The 17,091-nt window shown below is 34.8% G+C and overlaps 1 protein-coding gene across 2 annotated transcripts in view; it reads left to right on the forward strand.

The window, feature by feature from the left end:
* The first annotated feature begins 6,140 nt into the window (after positions 1–6,140).
* LOC145695173 (uncharacterized) overlaps positions 6,141–17,091 on the forward strand; it is a 53,663-nt gene continuing 42,712 nt past the window's right edge. Inside the window, exon 1 of one of the 2 annotated variants that reach the window (XM_081772133.1) lies at positions 6,141–6,427. The gene's annotated coding sequence lies outside the window, so the exon portion shown is untranslated. The remainder of the gene's footprint in view (positions 6,428–17,091) is intronic. The other variant, XM_081772134.1, reaches the window with a different exon arrangement.

A 17,091-nucleotide genomic window follows, 5' to 3' on the forward strand; every position in this document is an offset into this window, starting at 1 on the left:
GCGTACCAGTCTGCGCCAAATTCTACACTATACAACCAACAAGTAATTGTAGCTACTAGTGCTGTCGAATTTTTGTGACATTTGCGGTTTCGGTTTTAGAGAAAACCGGTTTCTGAAAACCGAAAATGCGGTTTTCAAAACCGACATCTCAAAAACGTTTTTCAAAACCGAAACTGCAAAAGCGGTATTCAAAACAAAAAATACAAAAGCGGTTTCCAAACGAAAATTGCAAAAGCGATTTTCAAAACCGAAACCGCAAATGCTCCTTTTACCATTGTGGCTGTAAGATCATTCATGCTTCTTGTGAACCATGAGGTAACGCTGATTCAATTCCAATCAAACTCAGACTGTGAAGTGAACATTTAAGCAACTTGCCATTGATATACATAGAATATCCTAGAAATAAGTTGTATGTATCCCGTAGAGCCTTGTGGATGTAACAGCATTTACTTGTTAAAGTATCTGCATAAAATGTACTGTCTATACTGTCTACATGCAAGCAGAAATATTCATTGGATATAGCCTTTCACCTATATTGCATGTAACTTTCTTATGCACATATGGAACAGTGCAGTTCTACTTTTTTTGCTTACTACTGAAAAACATATGATATGCATATGTTCGAATAGTTAGCGGAAGCAACATATTATTACTATTATTTATATAGGTGATACTAGCTTATATCCTTGAATCTCCTCTGAACCTAGTTGATGGTATTATTGTGAAAATATCCAGACAATGTGTAATCATCTGGTTAATATTTTCTCATTGTTCTGTTGCAAGGTGCAATTTGCTCATATGTTTGATACACTGAAGGCAGTAAATACAATCTCATACAATAGAATATAAGATAAAGCCATATATTCAATAGAAGATTTTTATCACTATACCGTTCACGAATTTAAAACCCAACCATCAGGAGGGATAATTAACCCAGGTAACTCACGCTCTGATTTAATATTGTTAAAAAAAAAAAAAAAAAAAGAACAAGACCGTAAAGCACTATCTTAAATCTAGGGTGTGATGCCAACCAATAATAATAGACATCACTAGAAGATCTGAAAGAAAACACACAATGTCTTATAAAAATTGGGAAATAAATAAATAAGTAAATAAACTAAAATTATATAACATGCTTTGGCAAGATAAGAGAATTTCCTTTGCTTAATTTCAATCCAAAACAAATGAAATGAAATTTATAGTTTAACGTCCTACGTTTACACACCGAGGCTAAGGGAGGCGGTGATGATGAGAAATGAGAAATGAATGCTCTACCACTGATTCATAGCGGCTCCAATCCAAAACAAGAGTATCATAAAATGGTACTAGTAAATTTCATGTTTCATAACAATCGCAGAATTTAAAAGAAATTTTAGGGGATTTAATTTGATGGAAGCTAAATTCACTTCTTCATTATTTATCATCTGAAAAACCAGTGAAAATGATTAAAACTCACAGGAAAAATATACACCATATTCAAAATCAGAGCACATAACACGTATAAGTTGAATGCCTTAAAGAAAGTAAGTACACATTGTATCAAAATGGAATAATTTTTATTAAAATTATGGGGAGTATTGTTCTATCATGCTATTTATAAATATGGAAAATTCGATTTCAATATATCCCTGGTGCAGACAAAACAAAAAATATATTATTCAAAGAGTTACGCACTTTTGGTATGTACGGTCCGGGTTCAGTGTCCCCCCCCCCCCGTACATAGTTTCTATAGTTTAGTTCTGAAATTTGCCACCACCGCTCAAAATTGGGACTATGCAGCAACTAGTTGGCAATAATGTTACGAACGTAGCTAATTCCAACAGTAACAGATATATTTGTACTACTAAGATTATTAATATCACTATCTGTTCTGCACTTATACACGAATTACATAATACAACCTATTTCATTCTAAGAATTAATTACATAATTAGTTAAGAAATTCGTTTCTTTCGAATGGAGATACGAGAATCTCAAGACAAATTCCTAAAACAAAAATAATAAATAAAAAATAAAAAAAAATTAAAAAGCACATTTTACCAGACTTCTGAAACCAAGCAAACATTCAGAATTGCAATATATACTGTGCGGAGCGTATTTTATTAAGAGTAGGACAAAAATCCACGAAAGTTTACTTAATTAGGACAAAAGCTCACGAGACATTTCACGAGTGAACATTAAATGCCAACTGTATACATAAAGAACGCAGTAAATTTAAAATTGAACAAAGAACATTTATTATGCAATACAGTGGGTGACATTCATAAGTTCGTTTAGGGCACAAGTCTTAAAAATATAGACACTAGACCTAAATTTTAGGTCCTTTGCCATTTTTGCAGAAATTACTGCATAGTCATTTAGGGGTGTAGCCTGCAAATTTTTCTAGGGGAGCAGGCTTTTATATATTAAAAGCAAATCAAAAGTTGATTTCCAGATTACGAAAGCTTCAATAAGACAATAAATTTATATGTACCCCATGTACATAAATACATAATATATTATATTTCCAGTTAGTTCCTTTTTGAAACTTGGACCTTGACAGAGCGTAAATTTAAAACCACAGCTTGTGGGAAATGTACGAATAAGTTAGTTATAAGAAATCGGAAACTGTTCATGGAAGTCCATTTGTTTGACTGTATTTTTATCTTCTGTACTCTTATATAAAAGAGTAAAGATGAGTGATTTTTTGGGCATACTACTACAAGTAGAGTAGTTAAATTTTAATTATAAAATATAATTTTCTTATGAAAGTAGGACATAAGAAAGAATTTTGGGAAATAAGTATCGTAAAAAGGGTGGGGCAAGATTTTTTTAAAGGGTAGTCTATCTCGCAAGTTTCTAAAGCTAATAAAATGAAACTTGGCATATAAACTTTCCTGTTATAAAAACTGAAAATTGAACACATAAAAGGGAAGGACCAAAGGGAGCACTTTTTTAATGTTCGAATTCCCCATTACTTACTCAGAAAATATTTAAATAAATTAAGGAAGGATTTGTTTAAGTTAGATGCGTGAAACTCGGTACTTGAACTTTTAACTAAAAGTAATAAAATACTATATGTTTCAACGTCTTGAAAATTACACTTCTAAGGGGAAGGAGGGTCAATTTATATAATATTAAAATATCCCACTGCTTATGAGATTTGGGCAGAAAACTGTTTTCCTTGAGGCCTCGGTTCATCCAGTTAAGCAAACGAGAGTACAGAGTGGGTGATTAATTAGGTTCTTTTAATTATTTTAACATGTTGACGTAGTTTAATTCTTTTAAAACTGTATTCTTTCACATTCTATTATAGACATTTTTCATTTGCTGTGATTATTAAACCCGTTTAATAAACATAAAACAGACTAACCCCTGGTCCCGGCCAGGGATGTGTTTTTGGTGTTAAGCCATCATTTGCCGTCCGTAACATAACCTTTGATTTTAACTTCACGTACTATCAAGACTCAAGTCTCAGAAATGTAGCATATATGAAATATACTTCTTCTTCTTCTTCTTCTTCTTCTACTACTACTACTACTACTACTACTACTATACTACTACTATACTACTACTACTACTACTACTACTACTACTACTACTACTACTACTACTACTAATAATAATAATAATAATAATAATAATAATAATAATAAGTACTTCTGAAATACGTATGTATCTATGTGTTATTAATTCTTTCATAATCTTGAAAGAAACTTTTGATTTGTTTTAGTTTGTAAAAATCAAGACCCTAAAGAATAACTTGCTGGCTACTTTCTGAATGACTATGTATTGGTTTCTGTACGCGTATTGTGTTATCACTTACTAGTCTAGTGTTATTTGTAGAACAAGACAATGGTTCTTGTCTTGGAATATTACTAGTTTGGTGTGGTAGTACAGTGATAGAGTGTGACCTATAATTTAATTTCCCTGTAGGGTATGCTATCTGCAATGCAATAAACTGTATATGTTTCTTCTTCCTAACAAGGCTGGGCGATAAGCCCCTGCAATTCCATTACAAATAAGGACGAAATTTTTTTATAAACTACTTGGTGAACCTTTGTTAATATAACGCTATTAGTTCTTACAACCTTTTGTTAATCTTATTTAACAATTGCAAAATGGAATAAAAGAGAAAATATATAATGATGATGATTGTTTATTTACATAAGGTATACATACAACAAAAGGGAATCTGTTGGTCACTACTGCGTATCTGCTAAACCAGGATCAAACTCTGTGTGTCACAATAGTTAGTTTAACAGAGTTTAAAATAATATATATTTTGTTTGACTAACAACGATTATCATATTAGCAAAATAATTTGAAATAACACGCCAGGCATAAGATAAGCCTTGGGATATATTTCCTAGAACTGTTTTAAAAGTGAATCTATCATTTATGCATTAAATTTCATTACTAGCTACTTACACGTTTCGGCCTCGTATTGGAAGTCAGCTTCTCGTGTTCTTTTCATATCCCACGATAACTGTTTTAATTGCACACTAATTATAGGCACTACAATTCGACACTTATTGCGGTCATTTTCGATCATTTTATACATCTTCCTCTCCTTTCCCCAAGTTGCAATGCTGAATTAGAATTTAAGCTTCATCGGAAATGTCACTGTTCCTCTCAGCAACCCCGAAAACTATGGGTTCGACACTAAGATCGATAATTTTTAATATATATCCGCACTTCCTTCCTACACGTTGCACCTTCAAAGTGAATTGATAAAACCATCTCAGGCCCGAACCTCATCTATGTTGAAAGTTTTTGTCGAGATCAGTTTGGTGGTTCAAGTGTTGTTAAGTTACAAATATAGCTACTTTCATTTATATATATATATATAGTTACATTCTTTCATTTCTAATCTTGTTAGTTACATTCTAGTATACTTTCATATATATATATATATATATATATATATATATATATATATATATATATATATATATATATATATATATATATATATATATATGTGTGTGTGTGTGTGTGTGTATGTATTTATAAAAAACTCAGCTATTGCTTCTGCACTATTTCAATGGTTCGTACTTTAATATATCCCTTCCCCAACCATGGTTGCGGAATTGATTAAACGTGATGTTCTTGTATTAAATTTATTTTAAATATATCTTTCTCATTAATTTCAATTAAGTTCTTTTCAAAGATCCTCTAAAATTTCAGTGATGCACTATGGGCTATAAGCCATTAACTTCTATGCCCACTCTGCTACAAACTACAGACTTAAATATTCGATAAAGCATTTCAGTAGTAAGTAGTTGCCACAATACCAATATGAACGTGTTTAATTCCAACGGTAACAACTATGTTAGTAACATTAAAATTATTATTAATAATGATAGCGAGTAAGGAGTAGTTAATTACGAGAATGACAATTATTTGCTACATAAAGACTTCTGTACAAGAAATATATGTGTAAAAATAATTTACTTCAAAACAACATAAGGAAAGCAAAATTTATGACGTACGTAACTAAAACACAATATTATGTTACTAATATGAGGTCAATGGTGTCGAAATAGAGAAAAACAGACATTATGAAAGATCTGGGAATTACATTTGGTAGGAAGTTAAAATTTTGTCAACATAGAAATATTTCATGGAAAGAGCAAGAAAGGACAATAGGCTTCATTTATTTATTATTTAAGAACGATAGAATATGTATTTATACAAATAACTTGTAAGAACTAAGGTTCTGTATTATGAAACAGTATATCTAAAACTTTGATTAACAGATTGACAGTATTCTTCTTACGGACGCGATGGTAGCGCCACAAGAGAATTTTAAGACTTGACTTCTGCAGTATAGAACTTCTGCCTTTTAGGACTTCTGCCGTTTAGGACTTGTGCAGCGATCTGATTTTTAGGACTTGTGCCTTTTAGGACTTGTGCCTTTTAGGACTTCTGCCATTTAGGACTTGTGCCGCGAAATAATTTTTAGGACTTGTGCATTTTAGGTCTAATGCCGTTTAGGTCTTGTGCCTTTTAGGACTTCTGCCGTTTAGGACTTATGCCGCGTCCACGTTTCTATGTGATATTTATTCATACTAAATGTAAGGATATTTTTACAAAATGAGGGATATATGACATTAGTTAGAGGGGTCTTTTTACCAGTGAGAATCTGGCTACACTGCATGTTTCATATTCACACTGAAGTTTATTTATCTAGTCAGCACTAGGAGTTGATGGATGAAAATGTGTTATTTGTTATGTGAATTATTGAATTCTATGTGTAATTTACGTTTTAGACAACTCGTGAAACATCGTTTGATACTTTAAAGAATAATTAAAACATGTAAGGTGAATGATACATACACTTTGTTTTAATTTTAATAAGATAAAATACCTGAAGAAATGTGTACTAAGTTGTAACCACTTATTGAAGTAAATATTCGCCGTGAAATATTTGAAATTAAAGTAGGTAAGTAGCATAAGCCAAATTACTGAGCGCCCATTGTTTAACGAAGATCGAGAAATTTGTATAACAATGAGGAACTATTTACAACAATTTAGCTTGTAAACTACTTTTGTACATGCACAAATGTTTTACTAATAACCTCACTGTAGTATATTTAATGTTGAAACAGTTTGCAGGTCAAGTTTAGGCACACCGCTGGAGGTATTTGTTAAAAAAAATTAATTCATCAATTTTCTTATTGTCATTCAAAAGTTAACGCTGGCTTATATGACGATACCCCACAGTATAGATGAATGTCAGTGGAATCACCTGAAATAATTTGCGATCAATTTGTTTCACGATTTGCATATAAATATAGCGTTCGGACATGTCATAAAATATGCAGTGATAAAGAAAAGTGCTAGGTGGCCAGTAAAAAGCACAATTCCTGTTCGACTCGGGGTCGGATAAAGCTGGAGGGCGCGAGTAGGGTGCGTTCGAAGTGAACTGCCGCGTCAGGGATGTTGGGTATACACGTAAGCAAAGGCAGTGACAACATGTGGGTTTTCGCAGTGATAGGAGTTGTTACAGCGTTTGTGGCACTACTACTGATCGCCGGACCAATTTGAAAATCGACAAAAGTACCAAAATGTACTGTATTCGGTTATATTTGGTTGGATTAAATTACGTTATGTTACATTACCTTACTTTAGGTTAGGACATAAAATCCACATTCGAAAGCACACATAAAGCTGCTAGGTGGCCACTGAAAAGCACGAGTTCTATCTAACCGAGTTAGGACAGGAGAAAACTGTGGACCTGTGCGATTGCGACGGGGTGTCTCTGAAGGAAGCAGGCGCGTCATCGACGGTGGGTATGCGCATAACAAGGGTAGTGAAAACGTGATTTCTGACAATCATATTAATATCAATAGCAGTTGTCATGGTTTCATACTGATATCGCTTCACTTGTAAGCATAAGATTCAGCTTCTGTACACTGTGTAGAATTGCATTGCCGTTGAGTTAGAAGTCACTTACCTTGAAATCTGACAGGCTTGTAAACTTGCAAGAAGAAAATTGTGTAAAACAGTTTTTTGGCGATGCCTCTTTTATTTTATGTATTTACAATTCGTTTATCACACACCTGTTTAGCATACCGTGTCTTTCGCAAAATTTTAACAATTTTTGCTTGTTATTTTTGTAGAGTTCTATATAACTCATAAATGATATGTCACACCCTTGACATACACGCGCCATTTGCAGATTGCCTTTCACGCCAACAAGTATACCTCTCCGCAGAATAGTCCACCCGCTTCCACATACAGTGTTGCTTACAAAATAAAACAACCACTTTCTTAATTTTTACTGTTCCCCTTACCTGACTTTCATTCATTGTTCCTCACGAACTTAAATGAATTCTCCAATTGACCAGTAAATTTCCTAAAATTGGTCCGACGATACAGCTCTTAACCCTCGCTTGTAATGGTTTCACGCGCTACTAACGCTACACCTGTAAACATAAAATATAGCTCTTGTGCACTGCAGAAATCCTCCACTGTTTGAAAATATTACGTAATACGGCCATCTTTTATAGTCACTCGCGTATTTTGTCTGTCGTAAAGCACTTACAATGATTTTACACTTATGAACATGCAATTCAGCTGTATTTGCTTATGTGTAATTCTACTGCCTGCAGAAATGTGTTCCTTAGAATATGTTTTCCGTGCAGGGCATGGGAAAGAGTAATTTTAGTAGAGATGCTGTATTGTGTTTCCATATATATTTTTCGAGATTAACACAGGGAAGTGAGGGTCAGTTGCAGAGACAAATATTTCTGGAGTTATCATAATCACTCGCCATACTCACAGTAAAGAGTTGGTGGGGAATCGATTGGAGGTGTTCTAGGTTCTCTCACACAACAATGTGCACGTTTAGTATTTAATTTTTGTATGGCTTTACGTTTTCTTTGACTAGTCTGCTGAACTGGCAACGTTGTATTTTCAATTGACATTAGGCGTCAAAAATTACATTCTTTCACTTTTTCTGTGTATCGTTTTGGAAAATAATGCAGATTGAAAATGGGATTCGTTTAGCAATAGAAGATGACTGCACATGTCTGTTTCTTTAATAAACTCTATTTTTACTACATTCAAAGACTATTTTTAAAGCAACGTTCCATTCCTATATGTAGGTTTAGTTTAGAGGGACAGAAATATAGGTTTAAATAAAGCGTTTTCTGGACGAAATTAAACTCAAAGTTCCTAAAATGCTATTGTCGGCTCTTACTAGTAGGATGCTTGTACAAAACCCATCGGGGAGAGCAAGAGCCTGAGTGAACGAAGGCAGGGGATTAGCACAGAAGATTAAGGCGCTGGACCGGATGTAGCTGATATTTTTGCAGTAAAATTTTATTTAAAACACTTTGACTTACCTAACCTGTCTTGTGTTTTCATTTTACTTGTTTCTTATGTTTATCATTTTAATGCATATTTTTTCGACCTAACTCCCATGGTTTATTTCACTTGTTTCTGTCACGTACTATCACTCTAAACGATCAGTTCTGTCAAATTCATTGCAATTACTACATTCACCGTGGCCTCTTAGTACTGGCTTGTACGTCGGAAAATTACAGGTTAGTGACACTTTTGAAGAAAAAAAAGTAAAAACACCTTGATTCTTAATACTCTTCACAATCCTTTCTGTATGGAGGATTTCAACGCAGTTGGCGTTAATTTTTCTTTTAATTCTTCGTTATTATTTACTTTACTATTTTACACAAGACATGCATGTACATAAATTAGATCCAGAGACAGTACAGTGCTTTTTCCTTGTATCATACATTCTACTTGTAAATACAGAGGTGTGAAAATTATTAGGTTAAAGTTATTTGCCTTGAAAAAAAGTCTTGGGTGAACTTTACAGTGCCCGCTCCAGTTGGTATCCTTATAAAAGAGAAATTAATACTCGATTAATTTTAACAAAATGAGTCCAACCTGCCCTAACCATAAGCTAACCCGACTGTAATTATTCCTACTCTGCCTACTATACCCTTGTAAAGCGGTCCTACTTATCAATGCGCACATAGAATATGTATTGTAAAGTTTCCCCGGGTCTTCTATAGGGATGTACCGATACTTTTGGATACATTTCGTATATATTATCAGAAATTTTCAGAATAATAAAATGGCCAACATTGTAATAGGTTATGTTAGATATAAGGCTAAAATTTGACATACAAAAACAAAAAGCAGAATTTCATATTAGGTTCCACACAAAATATATATTTCCTCTAAATTTAATCCAGCTCACATAAAATGAACTAAAAGTAGCAAATACTTATATAGTGTAAACTTAATTCTGAGAATCAGTGATTGATATTTAGAGTGATAATGTACGGTACTTTGATAGTTAACATTGTATTTATTTGTCTCTATTACATACATATAATGCAAACTGATACTACCATTACAAATTTTTATTGTTTACAAAATTATGCGTGCTGAACCAGGTGTTGCTGTGTGTACTATAAAAAAATAAGAGGGTTATTCAGGTGAAGTCAGAAACGATAAAATTATTTATTAACTTTAGAACTAATTGTTTTTAACCAGTAAGTAGGAGAAAATAATGATAAAGTGAGCGTCTTGTTGGTTTCTTCCATAGCATTTTCTTCTTAATCGAAACATGTGTCTCGTTTAGTATTCAAATTACAGATCTGCTATCATGACAGTGGGCGCCCGCAGGAGGAGGGCAGGGTGGGATCTAAAAGTCTAAAAGAAACGGATGAAATATAAGTGTCACTGTTAATATTAAACAAATTGAAAATAGTTTGGAAAATGTATCGATAATTTTGGTGTCCTTTTGCCAATACCGATACTCCCAAAAGTGGCTGATATCACCGGTACCGATATTTCGTACGTCTCTAGTCTTTTATTATAAGCTGTATTACAAGTTAATATGTCGCTTGCATAGCTTCATTGGCATGTTTTGCAGAAGCTTATGACACTAGTTTTTGATATCTTTATTGCGCTGTCAGTTTTATGATATTTGCGATGAATTGCATCTTCGTAGTAATTTTGGTTTTCCCCAACCTTAGTTTTACAATTGCCCATACATTCTCAATGGCGTGTATGTCTGACAAGTAAAGGGTCCAAATGGATGAATCGAGTTGCGGGATAAGACATAGTGCGCCTAATAGAGGATGTGAAATATGTGTATGTGCAAAATTATAGTGGCTGAGCGCCATAAGAAACGGAGGGGGAGGGGTAAAAGTTGGTGGGAGAAGGGCTGTGGTATGTTATAGCAATACATCAAATAAACTGTTGAATCGTAAAAATAGTTAATGATATTACAAACGGTGGTGGTTTCACATATTGGCAACAGAAGAATGTGAAAAGTAGATCACGAACCTCTGCCGCCATTTTGAAATCTGTGATATTTTTTGGAATGGAAAGGTGGTCATGTGATATATCAATTAGGGCCAGCATGTTCTCAGACCCACATGCTACCAGCTACCAGCATATTAGGGCAGTCAGTTATGAATTTTAGTGATCGTTATCTGTACGTATTTGGAAGATTTAGGATCATCTTTATAGTTTTTTTACGAAAATCTAGGAGACTGATACTCGTATGTTGAAAGTTTGGATTATCACGAAAATGGATGTAAGCTAAACATATTTTACAAGCCAAGAAAACTAACAGTGAAATTTGATATTCAAGTTGTATATTAATACATTATTATTTATGACATTACTTCCAATTCGCTTCATATAGTGCCGAAGTGAACTGTTCGTGCCTTGAGAAACCACTTGCTTTTGGCCAAAAACAATGTGGAGTTTATATAGCTACCTTTTGTTAAATGACATACTTACTAATATAGACCATAACATAATAAAATCTGATAGATTGGAATGCAGTTATTACGTACTGTAGGTAAACCATTACTTTTTCTCACCACATGCTACATTTTTCACTCAACTTTCTTTGTCCACTTCTTAAGCAATAGCAACTTGGAACGAGTGTAGCATATGATGTCTGGATGAATGTGGAGTTAGTCGAGGATATTTTCTACTAACAAGTAGCACCCATAGAAATTCCAGCTTCACCAGCATTTAACAGAGAACTATCCAGACCGTCGAGTACATTTGCAGAATGGGCAACAGCACAATTCAGATTTTCCCTTGACCGTGCTGTTCTTCGACGAGGGGAATTTTCACAACGGAGAGGTAAACAAACAAAAAATACCTCTGCTGGAGTGACAATAACTCTCATCGGAGTGATACATCATGGATGGTTTCTGGTCAGCAAGTTATGGTATGGTGTGGTGTTTTTGGCACACGGGTCATTGGATTATTCTTCATCTACGGTACTTTGAAAGCCAACCAATGCATACGGCTGCTGGACGAGGATATCCTGCCGTCAGTGTTGTCGGAGGACGCTTCATATCCAAAGTTCTGGCAGGATGGAACCCTTCCCCATTACGAACTTGGCTTGCGGGAAGTACGTGGATCAACAGTTCCCTGGATGGTGAAACGTATGTCGCAGACTAGTGGAGTGGCCGCCACGCTCTCCGGATCTAGACTTCTACCTGGGGGCGACCTTCAGTCCCAGTATACTCCGTCAAGATCCGGAATTTATCATATCTCGTGGAGTGAATTGAGGATGCATATCCAAAGACATTGCTAGATGTGCATGGGGAGTGGAAGGGGCGTGTGGCACATACCACTGTTGTTCAGGGTGGTCATTTCGAGCATGTATTGTGATGTATCCAAAGGATAAAACAGGAAATGATTCATCACAGTTAGTGATATGACAAAATGGATAGGAGCATTGCATTCCTGATTAAAACACAGTCCTAACACATGTGCCGCATGACTATCTTTCCCTTTCAAAAAATATCGCATATTTAAAAATAGCGGCGGAGGTTCGTGATCTACTTTTTTTGTCAGTATGTGAAATTACCACGGTTTACGTTGTCTATCTTTCACTATTTTTGCGATTCAACAATTTATTTGATGTATTTCCATAACATAGCTTAGCTCTTCTCCCACCAACTCTGACCCCCTCCCCATCAATTTCTTATGGCGCTCAGCCGCTATAACTTTGCACACACACATATATTTCTATATCTATATATCTATCTATCTATCTATATATGTATGTATTCATATTCTCGTATCAGGCGAAGTATGTCTCATCCTGCAACTCGATTCATCCATTTGGACCCTTTACTTGTGAGCTGTTCCAGACCATGGTAAATTATTGACTTTATTTTTAGCCAAGAATTGTGCTAGATTTGGCTTTGTGGAACGAAAACCATCGTCCATAAAGACAGAGCCACCTTCAGGAAATCTTTTTTTATACTTGGGCAGAGGTCTTATTTATGTCTTTATGCTCATAATCGTGATAGTCCCAGGTGTTATTGAGTTCAACATGTATTAAAATTCACAACAAAGTAAGAAACATATTGTCCAAAAGACAAGGAGGCTTGTCTAAAAAAATTCCTGGTCCGAAATACAGGCTGCCAAAGATGGTGCCTCGGGTGCCATTTCTCACCTGTTAGTTTTAAAATATTATAATGATCTATCTCTGGAACGGAATTTTTGTATTTTTTTTTTTTTTTATTTTGTAAAAGTTTTTAATTTACTGACTAAAATAATATCCTCCGTTTAAAGGTTTGTCCAAGTCCTCATGCTGTAGCCTTGTGATTTTTTTTTTTGGTGAAAAATCGTTTTATTGAAAAATGCCAATCTCAAAATTTTGATTTTGGGTTGATCAGTACCATACAGTACTACATTCCATGAAAAGGAGAGTTAACACTTTTGAGTTTGTTAGGTTTTGTTGTAGGATATTTTCTTTTAATATCTTTTGTCTCAGAAACTCGAATTCCAAAAATTCTGAAAATTGTACAGTAGGTGTATCTCTAAGGATACTAAATATTCTGTAAACAGGGTGTCTACTGACCTGGAAAACCTTGAAAACCTGGAATTAGCCTGGAATTTACTTTTGGACCTGGAAAACCTGGAAATAGCCTGGAATTGGACGAGGAACCTGGAAGTTTTAATTTTTTAAAAAAATATTGTTTTTGGGATTGGTATGGAATAAGTATATTTTTGTAAAATGCAAGGAAGTTATATACTACAGCATAAGTCAAAAGCCAATAATAACTTATTCAGTGGAGACGTAGTTGAGAAAGACAGACAGACGTGAGCAGAGTGCAGGCGGTGAATGTTTTTGGAAAGTATGTTGAGGGTACAAGAAGAGACAATAAGATTGTATTTGTTTGGCATGGTCGTTGTGAATAACAGTGACTACAAAAAGAGCTAAATTAGTCCCCGATGAGATTAAGGTATTTGAAAAGGTTAAATTTCATGATCTATTAAGGTTGTGTTTTACACTGAGGGATACTGGCATACAAGCCAAAAGCTTTCTCTGTAGTTGCTGCTTATTTGCATAGTATGAATCAAGCTTATTTGCTGTTGTGTGAAGACATTGGTTTACATGTTTCTATAGCAAGATTAGTAGACAGGTCTGGAACAACATTCCGCTTATACTCCTGTGTCGAAAATATTTAACAGGAGTCCAATCCCACGGATGTCGCAGTGAACACCATTCCCGGTGGCCGAAAGATGTATCACCGGAAAAAAATAAAATTGCCCACATCTTAACGGAATCACTTTTTGTATTTAGGTTAACATTTTACTAGTCTTGCAATAAATCCTGTTACACAGTAACAATTAACATTTTATTTTTGACCCATTAAAATGGGGAAAAGTAAAACTAAATTCCAGGACTCGTGGAAAGGCCAGTGGAAATGGGTTATTCGGTCCAACGATCCATTTAAAGCAGGTTGTAAACTCTGCAGAGCTGATTTTGACATTTCAAATATGGGAGCTGGATCATTGAAATCTCATGAAAAAGGAAAGAAACATCAAATAGCTGTTAAAGCTCTTAATGCATAATGTACGATCGTAAAGTTCTCAAGCAATGTTAACAAGGAGCCTTCCTGTACAAAAAAATTCTACAGCGTCTTCCAGTTCAGTGACTGGCACATCATCTACTCCAGTTGTTCAGGAGAAAAATGAAAGCCCAGCAAAAACTAGTGGTGTAATAAAGAGTTATCTTATCAAAGATCAAGCCAAGCGAGTTCAACGGATTTTCTTTCCTTTAATGTTTCCTGAGTGGGAAGTCGCTAAAAGTATGCAGTTACACAAAGACAAAATAGGTTATGTCATCACCTTTGGATTGGGCCCATATTTCCAACAGACGTTATTCGTGAACTACAAAATCGTGAATTTTTTGCAGTATCGTTCGACGAAAGCCTAAACACTATCTCACAGAAAAATCAAATGGACTTAGTAGTCCGTTTCTGGCACACTGACGAAAATAGTTTTAACACGTTATTTAACATCAGTATTCCTCGGACGTGCTACTGCCCAGGATTTGTTAAGTGCATTTATAAATACTTTCAGGACAAGGGTCTCGATTTTCGTAAGTTACTTCAGGTTTCTCTTGATGGCCCCAACGTTAATTTGAAATTTCTGAGAGATTTGAAGGCCTTTCTGAGTGAAGAAAATTGTGAAGGTCCACAGCTTTTGGAGACAGGAACGTGCTCTTTACATATTGTTAATGGGGCTTTTAAGACTGTACATGTGACAGAGTTTTTGAGAGCGTTGTTCTATTTATTCAAGGACTTCCTTCAAGAAGAGCAGATTTCATGGCAGCATCTGGAACAGCAGTTTTCCCTCTTAAATTTTGTTCTATTAGGTGGGTGGAGAATTCTAAAGTTATCAACCGTGCCATAACTATGATTCCTGCCTTAAAAGTTTATGGTGATTCAGAGAAAACACACTCCCTGAAGACATTTGTCGAGAAGGAGCAAATAACACCTGTAAATGCTGATATGGTGAAACGGGAATATTTAAAATTTTGTTCAGACCAAGACACAGCATGAAAACTATGAAATTTCAGTTACAAAAATGACAGCTTAGACGTTTTCCTCCATGATCTGTTAAGTAAAGGAGGTGTCTCAAATGCGTTTAAAACATTGATAAGATATGTGTTCTTTTCCATAGCAACGCAGCAGTGAAAAGGAGTTAACAAAGAGTGCATTGTTGAAAATCTCCAAGAGGAGTGCTTGATTGCCCAGAGAAGTGTGTTGGATGCTGTGCGTGTTGCTGGTGACATACGTAATATGAATATCACAAAGAGTATGATCCAGTATGTGAGAAATGCATCAAGCAGAAGAAATGAATATCTGAAAGACCGCGGTGAAAAAGAAGACAGAGCAGCTCGAGAAAAGAAAGATATTAAGAAGAAAATAAAAGAGTTGGAATTAAAGAAGAAAGTAATACTAACTGACGTCGAAGCAGTAGATGCGTTGGAAGAACAGGTGAAAAAGTTAAAAGGGATGTTGAACTCTAGAAGTTAAATGTCAAAAACTGTTCACTGTGAAAGTTGTTTTCTATATTTGTTCATATAATGTGCGTGGTTCCTTAACATTTTCAGTTTTTTAAACTTTCATGTTACAATACATTTTTAAATAAAATATAATTGATGGCCAGTCCCCATCCAAGAAGAATCTGCAGTAACGTTTTAACAATATGGACTGCTTTGCGTTAAGAATTCGTATTATATATGATCATTTTCTTTTTACTTCTAAACTAATACTAGTTTGACAAAAATGGCGGGAAAATAGCTTACTCACCGCTAAGTCCTACCTGTACTTAGCATAAAATACCACAAGAGTACTTTAAAGGGGAGTGCTTATAGTAAAATACTCTTGTGGTATTTTATCCCATAACTTAGCGGTGAGTAAGCTATTTTCCCGCCATTTTTGTCATTGTTCATCAACACTTACGTGCTACTACTATAATATTAGTTTATTTGAAGTAATGTTTTTGACGGAAATTTATTATTATATAGGGTGAACCTTAACTAAACCGATAAACTTCGGGAGGTGATTCCCGAGCCTGAAACAAGAAAACAGTCCTGTAACTTTTCTCCACGGCACATAGTTTTGGAGCTACGAGGTGCCGAAAGTGTGGAAAAATGAACTTCCGAGGCCTATATTTCCAGACCTATCCAACGTAGAGAGTGCAGCTTAATATCTCTTTAAGGAAGTCCTATCTGTTCTGAACATACGATTTCCTTTGTGAGATTTTAAGCAGCAATCTCTACTTTGGATAATTTTGGAAATATAGGCATCGGAAGTTCATTTTTCCACACTTTCGGCGCCTTTTAGCTCGGAAACTATGCGCCCTGGAGAAGAGTTAAAAGAGGATTTTTTTTTTCTTGTTTGGGTGCCGAGAATCATTTCCCAAAGTTTGTCGGTTTAATTAAGGTTCACCCCTGTATAGTATTCCTACATTAGGATATTTAAAGCTACTGCACATTTTTCTCAACCGGCCTTCTGGTAGGTGACATTTTAATTAAACATTTTCTTGAGTAAAATGTTTCGAGAACCTACATTTCAGTCAGTTTTTTTTTTTTTTTTTTTTTTCATCTTGTCACTTAAAGAAACTATCACTTGCCATATGCATTCTCTAATTATAACCAGTTTTTGTTAAGAACTATATAAAATTGCATTAACTTATATGTGTTACAATAAATGACACTCTACTGAATAGACCTGGAAAAAAAGGAAAAATAAACCTTGAAAACCTTGATAAAACCTGGAATTTGAAAATGAA

This window comes from Thermobia domestica, chromosome 9 (genome assembly GCF_964235325.1).
Source record: "Thermobia domestica chromosome 9, izTheDome1.hap1.1, whole genome shotgun sequence".
Classification (NCBI taxonomy): domain Eukaryota; kingdom Metazoa; phylum Arthropoda; class Insecta; order Zygentoma; family Lepismatidae; genus Thermobia; species Thermobia domestica.